General features: G+C 45.1%; 1 protein-coding gene across 5 annotated transcripts in view; it reads right to left on the bottom strand.

Annotated features, from left to right (window-relative positions):
* LOC122542481 (AT-rich interactive domain-containing protein 3A-like) overlaps positions 1–9359 on the bottom strand; it is a 198654-nt gene that overhangs the window by 40381 nt on the left and 148914 nt on the right. The gene's annotated exons all lie outside the window — the stretch shown is intronic.

The raw sequence follows: 9359 nt of genomic DNA, 5'->3' as shown, positions 1-9359 counted from the left end.
GTAGAGGGCCCAGCACCGATCCTTCTGGCACTCCACTGGTCACAGGCCTCCAGTCTGAAAAACAACCCTCCATCACCACCCTCTGTCTTCTACCTTTCAGCCAGTTCTGTATCCAAATGGCTAGTTCTCCCTGTATTCCATGAGATCTAATCTTGCTAATCAGTCTCCCATGGGGAACCTTGTCGAATGCCTTACTGAAGTCCATATGGATCACATCTACTGCTCTGCCCTCATCAATCTTCTTTGTTACTTCTTCAAAAAACTCAATCAAGTTTTGTGAGACATGATTTCCCACGCACAAAGCAGAAAGTAATGGACTTTTTAAAGAGAAATGATTGAAGTACAAACACAGGCCAGGAAAACAGAGGTAACCCGACTGCTCTTCACTGAATGAATGCCCTGAAACCTCTTAGGTAGGTTTGAGAGAGCAGACAGGATATAGTTTAACATTTTCAGACAGATGGCACTTCTGACAGTACAGCTCTCATTGAGTACTGCATTGGGACAATCAGCTTTAACTTTTGAGCAGGACTTGAACTTGGAGCCAGTGACTTAGAGACAACAGCTGAGCCACGACCAACAGAAAATATCCCCTCCCCACCGCACCACTTCAATAAAGGACAGGAGTGTTCTCCCTCGCCCTCATGTGGTAACTTGGGTCAATGTTGAACTCACAACCAATGGCATCCAAAGATGGGACAGCTTGGCATGAATGTATAATGAATGCAAACTTCGGCCAATGCTGGAAATCTGAAATTTAAACAGAAAATGCTGAAATGCAAGGTCAGATGGGCACCTGGGCAGACAGAAACAGAATTAACATTTCAAAAAGAGGTCTGAAGAAGAGTCACATTTGACGTGAAACATTAATTCTGTCTTTCTCTCTCCACAGATTCTGCTTAACCTGAGGAGTATTTGTAAAATCATACAGTACGGAAACAGACACTTCGGTCCAACCAGTCATTGTCGATGACCATCCCAAACTAAACTAGGCCCACCTGCCTGCTCTTGGCCCATATCCCTCCAAACCTTTCCTGTTCATGTATTTATTCAAATGTCTTTTAAAGGTTGTAACTGTATTCCTATCCATCACTTCCTCTGGAAGTTCATTCCACACATGTGTAAAAAATGTTGCCTTTCATGTCTTTTCTCAATCTTTCTGCTCTCACCTTAAAATGCACTACCTCGCCTTGAAATCCCCTATCTGAGGGAAAAGATACCTGTCACTCACCTTATCTATATCACCCATGATTTTTCAAACCTTTATAAGGTCATTCCTCAACCTCCTACACTCCAGTGAAACAAATCTCCTTATAGCTCAAACCCTCCATTCCCAGCAACATCTTTTCTGAATCCTCTCCAGTTTAATAATATCCTTCCTATAACAGAGCGACCAGAACTGCACACAGTGCACTAGCAAGGGTCTCACCAACATCCTGTACAACATCGACATAAAGTCTCAACTTTTATACATTTTCCAGAGCCTTCTGCTGTGAAATCATTATTTCTTGCCTGTCTGTGGGATACAAACTGGCCATTCACATCGCAATCGTGTTTTCCTTCCAAAGGTTTGTTGGAAATGACTCTGGGAAATTCCAAAGTCAAGACGAGACTAAGGGCAGGTAGAAGATGAAAGATAATGTCAGACTGGCCTGAGGGGCACAGGGGGAGCTGGGAAGTGCAGTACCATGTTGAATACCCAGTTCACACTCCTCTTCAGTATCGCTCCAATGGGAAGAGCAGGGTCAATGAATTTACATATAAATGGCTTCCCTCGTGCTAAGATTAGCCTGTTCAATATCCCAACATCTGCTGGGTAGTATCGAACTTGAACATTGCCAAGAAAAGAAACAGGTTGGCCAATCTCTTGCTACTTGTTTAACTACTTGTCTAGACGTTGTCTAACCATAACCCTTGATAAGACTGTAAGAAATAGGTAACAAAGTAGACCATCTGGCCCTTCGAGGTTGATCAGCCGAACATGGTTGATCCAACATTCCTCACATCCACCTTCCTGTTCTTTAATCCTTGATTCTGCGACAGATGAAGAATCTATCTACCTCAGCCTCAGATATACACAAGGACTCTGCCCTCACAGCTCTCTGTGACAAGGAGTTCCAAAGACTCTCAACCCTCAGAGAGAAGAAATTCCTCTGCATCGCAGTCTGAAATTCTGACACCATGTCCTCTGGTCCGAGAATCTCCCATGAGGGGAGCATCCTCTCAGCATTGACCCTGCCATCTTGCACTCATTGGGATGAGTGCCAAATCTCAAATGATTCTTGCGAATGTCCTGATGAGCATAAGACAAAAAGTCATCTTCTTTTTGCAATGACATTCCAACATATTCCAAGAAGGTAACTCACCACAACCTTCTCAAGGGCAAGAAGGGACACGCCAGTGAATGACACCAATGTCCCATGGAGGAGTAATAAAAATGTTGTAAATGTCCTCATTAGAGGGAGAGAAACCTTCACCATCAAATCCTTCACTTTGCAGAACCACACACATACCATGTCCAGGATTGAGTTTAAAGTAAGTAACCCTTGCTGGGATCACAGAATATCATTACAAATGCTGGGGAGGTGGCGGGGGTGATTGAATTCCTTGCTCCTTGCATTCGACATTGTGCAAGTTATAACAGAGGAAGCGGGACCGTATGAAGCACAGTGTTTTCTTTCTCAGCGGGAGACCGCCTCTGCTCTCTCCTTCAACACAGACGCCGGGAAATGAAACCGGGAAAATGCTAATGTACAGTGAAACCCAAGAGTTCCAGAACACTCAATTGCCTGGTGATTATTTTGAATACAAATCGTATTGACAGTGTCAAAATAAACCAGGGTTGGTCAGGCTCCACGAATATTTTGTCATGGGCTCCCGAGAAAGCTGCTGTGGTGGTAACTCCATTGGAATTGAGAAAAGTGTGATTGAATCCCACCCAAATCCGTTACCAGGGGCTTGGTGGGGAGGTGGCACTAACCAGGGAGGAGACAAGCAATGCATTGTGCATCCAGCAATACCCAAAAAAGGGATAGAAGGAAAGAGCTCGTTCCTGATGATGTCGAAGTATTCCTTGAGTTCCAATGCAACTTTCAAAAGACAAGGTGGCATGGTGGCTCAGTGGTTAACACTGCTGCCTCACAACGCCAGGGACCTGGGTTCGATTCCAGCCGCGGGTGACTGTCTGTGCCGAGTTTGTACATTCTCCCCACGTCTGTGTGAGTTTCCTCTGGGTGCTCTGGTTCCCTCCCACAGTCCAAAGATGTGCAGCTTAGGTAGATTGGCCATGCTAAATAGCCCATAGTGCATAGGCTAGGTGCATTAGTCAGGGTTTAAATGCAGGGGAATGGGTCTGGGTAGGTTATCCTTCGGAGGGTCGGTGTGGACTTGTTGGACCGAAGGGCCTGTTCCCTGTAGGGATTCTATAACAAAAAATGTCAACACTGACAAAACCAAAATCTTCAAGGCTACAATGGGGAAGGGGAAGGGCCCTAATTGGATAGCTCCTTCAAAGCACCATGATGGGCTGAGTGGCCTCCATAATTGACTAACTTTGAATTGTATTTACACCACAATTTTCACAAACTCAAGATCTCTCAAAGAGCTTTGAAGGATTGTTTTTGAAGTGCCGTCACTGTTGAGTTATCAGAAATGTGGCTGTGCACAGTCGGCTCCCACAAGCACGGAGCCTCACTGGTTAGCACCACAGTCTCACAGCGCCAGAGACCCGGTTCGATTCCAGCCTCGGGTGACTGTCTGTGTGGAGTTTCCTCCGGCTGGTCCTGTATCCTCCCACAGTCCAAAGATGTGCAAGTTAGGCGGATTGGTCATGTTAAATTGCCCCATAGTGTCCAGGGACGTGCCGACTATGTGGGTTAGCCATAGGGTTACAGGCACAGGGTAGGGCAGTGGGTCTGGGTGGGATGCTCTTCAGAGGGTTGGTGTGCCCTCAATGGCCTGCTTTCACACTGTAGGGATTCTGTGAAGCAGCATTATTTTGATGTTGGACAATCTGACTGTAGTGGGATCTTACTCTGTAGCTACAACACCATATTCTGCATTCTCTATTACTGTGATGTACTTATACAAGGCATAATTTGCCTGGATAGCATGCAAAATAATCCTTTTCACTCCATCTCTTCATCTGATAATAATCAAATCAAATCAAATCAAAGTGGTTAAACGAAAAATAGTGCTCAGAATACTAGGGAGACCAGCTGACTCTTCTTTAACCTTGGGGGTTTGGTGTGTAATACAGAAAGCAGCTGAGGCCAAAACATACAATGTTTTTGAGAAGGAGTTAGGTCTAGTTCTTTCGGACTAAAGGGATCAAAGAGCATGGGGAGAAAGCGGGAACAGAGTTGGATGGAGAGCAGGCTGGTTGGGCCGAATGGCCTCCTCCTGCTCCTGTTTTCGATCTTTCTAGGACAGACTGGGCCTCGGTTTAACACCTTGTGCAGAAGGTGACATTTCCAACTGTGCACATTTTGCTCAATACCACACCAGCCTGGGTTGTGTGCTCAAGTATTCAGGTTGTAGTTTGAAAACATCAGTCAGCATCGAAAAGGGTATTGCCTGACACATTGTTTCATATAGCACGGAAACGCACCCTTCAGTCCATGCCGAACACAATCCCAAAGTAAACTACTTCCACCTGCCTGCTCCTGACCCATATGCCTCCAAACCTTTCCTCTTCATGTATCCATCCAAATATCTTTTAAACTGAATCATTGTACGCACATGAAGAAAGTTTGCAGCGATATTTGGGATGCAATGTTGGACACGCACATGTTGGCTCATCGGCGATGCCTCTGACAGTTGAGTAGCTAAGCCACACTCCCTGCATTCTCTGGGCTATTTAACACAAAACATTGCAGATCTAATTCCAACCCTGTAGCATCAAGCCCACCTGGACAAAGCAATGTGGAAACTCCCAATCCCAACGGAAATGCCCTGACTAATCAGAGTTGACTGGTCTGGTTTCAGTTTAACCAGTTAATTAAGGTTTCCATGCCGACCACAGTTGAACCCCCAGTCCCTTGAAATACTTGGGTTTCAGCTCTAATGGGTGCAAGACAGAAATCCGTGACTTTGCATGTCTTTCAAACACAGTGAAGGAAATACATAAAATGTCAAGATTTGAGGTCCCCAAAATCTCCATAGTTGCTTGACTCATTGATCATGGGACCACAGATCCTAGTCTTAGCGCCCCTTATTCCAGGCTGAAGATTTCACTGTCTTTCAGTGTTGTTATCAGTGCGCGGTACTGTATTGACTTCCAACCACAGGAGAACTTCCTTGAAACTTCTGAAATGAAGTGGCAGTCACATTAGGTCATTAAGGACACGGGCAGTAAGAAATAGTGTAAATATCACAATGAAGCAAACCACAGAAGCCGCATTTCCAGCACCGAAAACAAAAAGTTGACTTGCTCACACACAACATTTTCACATCTCAAATGTGTTTTCTCGAATGAAAAGCTTCCACTTAAAAAAATTCTGAGAACTGAACTACCTCGAAGTGGGGGTGGCCGCCAGTTCAGGCACTGAGTGTCATCAACCACCCACAGTTACCCAGAAAATGAAAACCAAGAAACTGCTGGGAGAGACGCAGGAGAAAAATCATTGGGCAATAGAACAAAACTGTGTTCCCTTTTTTAATCATTTACTTTTGTTCAGAAGTTAGACAGAAGTGGAGAGGTTAAATGAGATTTTTAGGGATTTCAAAAGAGAATGGGATGATTGATCAAGAGAAGAAGCTTGAAATACTATAGGGGCAATGGGACTGACTCGGTGACTCTGCAGAGAGTCAGCATAATCTCAATGGGTTCAATGGCCTCCTTCTGTCCCTTTAATGAGTTTCAAAGGCAGTTTGACTGACAGAGATGCTTCACCCAATTGTATGCATCATCCAAGTGTTCGGTCACTTTTAGATTGGCCGTACAAATCCAACGCACCAAACTGAGTGCCCAATAGTGAGTGTTGGGGGGGTAGAGAAGTGTGGAGGAAGGATGTCACATGATGAGATTTCCCAGCAGTCACCTAACCAGAGTTGCCCTGCAAATCGCCCAGACTCAAGTCAGCGAATGTCTTTTTCTTATAGGGGTTACTGGTTGAGGTAACTCGATTGGCCAGGCAAGTCATGGACCCTGGGCCTGAAACCCGTAATGTTCTAATGCAGTGTAAACAGTGTCACCAACAAAGATAAGATGTTTCTTTACCGTGCTGTATTGCTCTATGGTGCACAAAGAAACTCAATAATTAGGTACTGATTGGATGTAATTAAATCAGAGATAACAGTGACAAACCTTACCAGTGAAGGTACCGATAAAGACAGGCTTGAACTTCAAGCAAACCTGGCTTCTAAAACAAGAGAGCAATGAGACTTCCAAAGATATCTTTCTCCCTTACATTGGCACTCTGCCCCTTGGCACAGTATAGCCAGAGTTAGGGGTCAGTTAACTCAGTCGGCTGGACGGTTGGTTTGTGTGGATTCAATTCCCGTCGCAGCTGATGTTACCATGAAGAATTTTCATTTCAACTTTTACCCTCAGGTAAAAGCATCATCAGTCGTCTGTCTCTCTCTCCCTCTCTAAAGTTGTGGACTTGGGTGGACAAAGTTAAAAATCACACAACACCAGGTTGCAGTCCAACAGATTTATTTGGAGGCACTAGCTTTCAGAGTGCTGCTCCTTCATCAGCTACCTGAGAGGGTAGCCCCCCCAGTCCTCTAGGACAATGGTAACTTCACAGTCAAAGCATCCACTGGGAGTCCTCAATGTCACTCTGCTATTGTTGTTGTTCCTCACAGTTCAGCCTTCTTCAGAGAGTGGATGTGAGAGTGTCAGGGAGAGGGATGCTGGTTCACTGGCACCATTCTGAGGGGAGAGAGTTGCACCACAGTTCCTGCCTCAGGATACTGACCGGTTTCTTCTGCTTCTGTTTTCAGTTCACACCTGACTTTAACCCACGTTGCCTCCACTATTCACGATTCGGGAGATGCCGGTGTTGGACTGGGGTGTACAAAGTTAAAAATCACACAACACCAGGTTATAGTCCAACAGGTTTAATTGGAAGCACACTAGTTTTCGGAGCGTCGCTCCTTCATCAGGTGTTAGTGGAGGGCTCAATCCTAACACACAGAATTTATAGCAAAAATTTACAGTGTGATGTAACTGAAATTATACATTGAAAAATTGATTGTCTGTTAAGCCTTTCATCTGTTAGAATACCGTGATAGTTTCACTTCTTCATGTGCAAATCACAAAACTTTTGCTATAAATTCTGTGTGTTAGGATTGAGCCCTCCACTAACACCTGATGAAGGAGCGACACTCCGAAAACTAGTGTGCTTCCAATTAAACCTGTTGGACTATAACCTGGTGTTGTGTGATTTTTAACTTTCCACTATTCACAACCTCTCTGTGCCTCTTTTACAATTATAATCGTTGCTTTTCTCATTGTATACATGAGTGGATGAATCCCTTTGTGTGTGTGCATGTCATGGAATCACGCAGCACACAGAAGGAGGCTATTTGGCCCATCTACCTGCCCTGGATCTTCGAACGAGCATCATTACTTACTACTGATGTTTCCTCATGTGTATCAAATACGTATGTGTGTGTGAGTGGATGCGTGTCCGTGCATAGGTGTGTGTAATATATTTATAAATATACACACAGGGAGAAAATGAGGACTGCAGATGCTGGAGATTGGAGCCCTGGTCCTGATGAAGGGCTTATGCCCGAGATGTTGATTCTCTCCTCCTCGGATGCTGTCTGACCTGCTGTGCTTTTCCAGCACCACACTCTCATATCCACTCTCCGAAGAAGGCTGAACTGTGAAGAACACCAGGAGGTTTACAAAATTATGAGGGGCATGGATAGGGTAAATAGGCAAAGTCTTTTCCTTGGGGTCGGGGAGTCCAAAACTAGAGGGCATAAGTTTAGGGTGAGAGGGAAAAGGTATAAAAGAGACCTAAGGGGCAACTTTTTCACACAGAGGGTGGTACGGGTATGGAATGAGCTGTCAGAGGAAGTGGTGGAGGCTGGTACAACTGCAACATTTAAGAGGCATTTGGATGGGTATATGAATAGGAAGGGTTTGGAGGGATATGGGCCGGGTGCTGGCAGGTGAGACTAGATCGGGTTGGGATATCTGGTCGGCATGGACGAGTTGGACCGAAGGGTCTCTTTCCATGATGTACATCTCTATGATTCTAATAGCAAAGTGACACTGAGGACTCTCAGTGGATGCTTTGACTGTGAAGTCACCATCGTCCCAGAGGACTGGGGGGCCACTCTCTCAGGTAGCTGATGAAGGAGCAGTGCTCCGAAAGCTAGAGCTTCCAAATAAGCCTGTTGGACTAAATATACACACATACTAATGTACATGCGTACACTTGTGTACATATAGAGCTGGCCTGCTTGTATATTTATAAATGTCCATGTGCGTGCATGCCTGTCAGTGTATGTTTTATGTGTGTGTGAATGTATGTGGCGATGTATGAAACTCTCAACCAGCTCTCTGATGAATCGATCATTATAAGAATCCTGAAGTGAAGTGTCGCCTCAAGACAGATTTTGCGCATTTGGATCTCTTCTCTAAAAATGTGCGATGAAACCAGGCATGGACCTGTTGCGCCATGTACTCTGTCCGTGTGCTGGGAAGACAAGACTGAACTTCCTGTTTTCTGTCCTAACAAAGTCTCATAAGCTGAACCTCTGTGAAAACTCACTTCTGTACCAATGCAGCGTTTCCACTTCCCCTTATCGAGGCAAGTTGTGAATTTTTGCCAAATAAGGGCATGGCACCCTCATATTCATTTCACATCAGATCCTTGGGCTCAGCAAAGCTGGGAGATATTACTCAAACTCTTACAAATTTAACGTTGCAATATTCCACCTCACTGTGTCTGCTTCAGGCGGGGGTGCCCCAGACTTGGAGAACATCTTCGCTGATAAGACCATAAGACATAAGACCATAAGACATAGGAGTGGAAGTAAGGCCATTCGGCCCATCAAGTCCACTCCGCCATTCAATCATGGCTGATGCGCATTTCAGCTCCACTTACCAGCGTTCTCCCCATAGCCCTTAATTCCTCGAGACAACAAGAATCTATCAATCTCGGCCTTGAAGACATTTAGCATCCCAGCTTCCACTGCACTCCGTGGCAATGAATTCCACAGGCCCACCACTCTCTGGCTGAAGAAATGCCTCCGCATTTCTGTTCTGAAATGACCCCCTCTAATTCTAAGGCTGTGTCCACGGGTCCTAGTCTCCGCGTTTAACGGAAACAATTTCCTAGCATCCACCTTTTCCAAGCCATGTATTATTTTGTAAGTCTCTATTAAGTCTCCCC

The sequence above is a fragment of the Chiloscyllium plagiosum genome, chromosome 40, assembly GCF_004010195.1.
Source record: "Chiloscyllium plagiosum isolate BGI_BamShark_2017 chromosome 40, ASM401019v2, whole genome shotgun sequence".
NCBI lineage: Eukaryota > Metazoa > Chordata > Chondrichthyes > Orectolobiformes > Hemiscylliidae > Chiloscyllium > Chiloscyllium plagiosum.
This window is presented reverse-complemented; position numbering and strand designations above follow the sequence as displayed.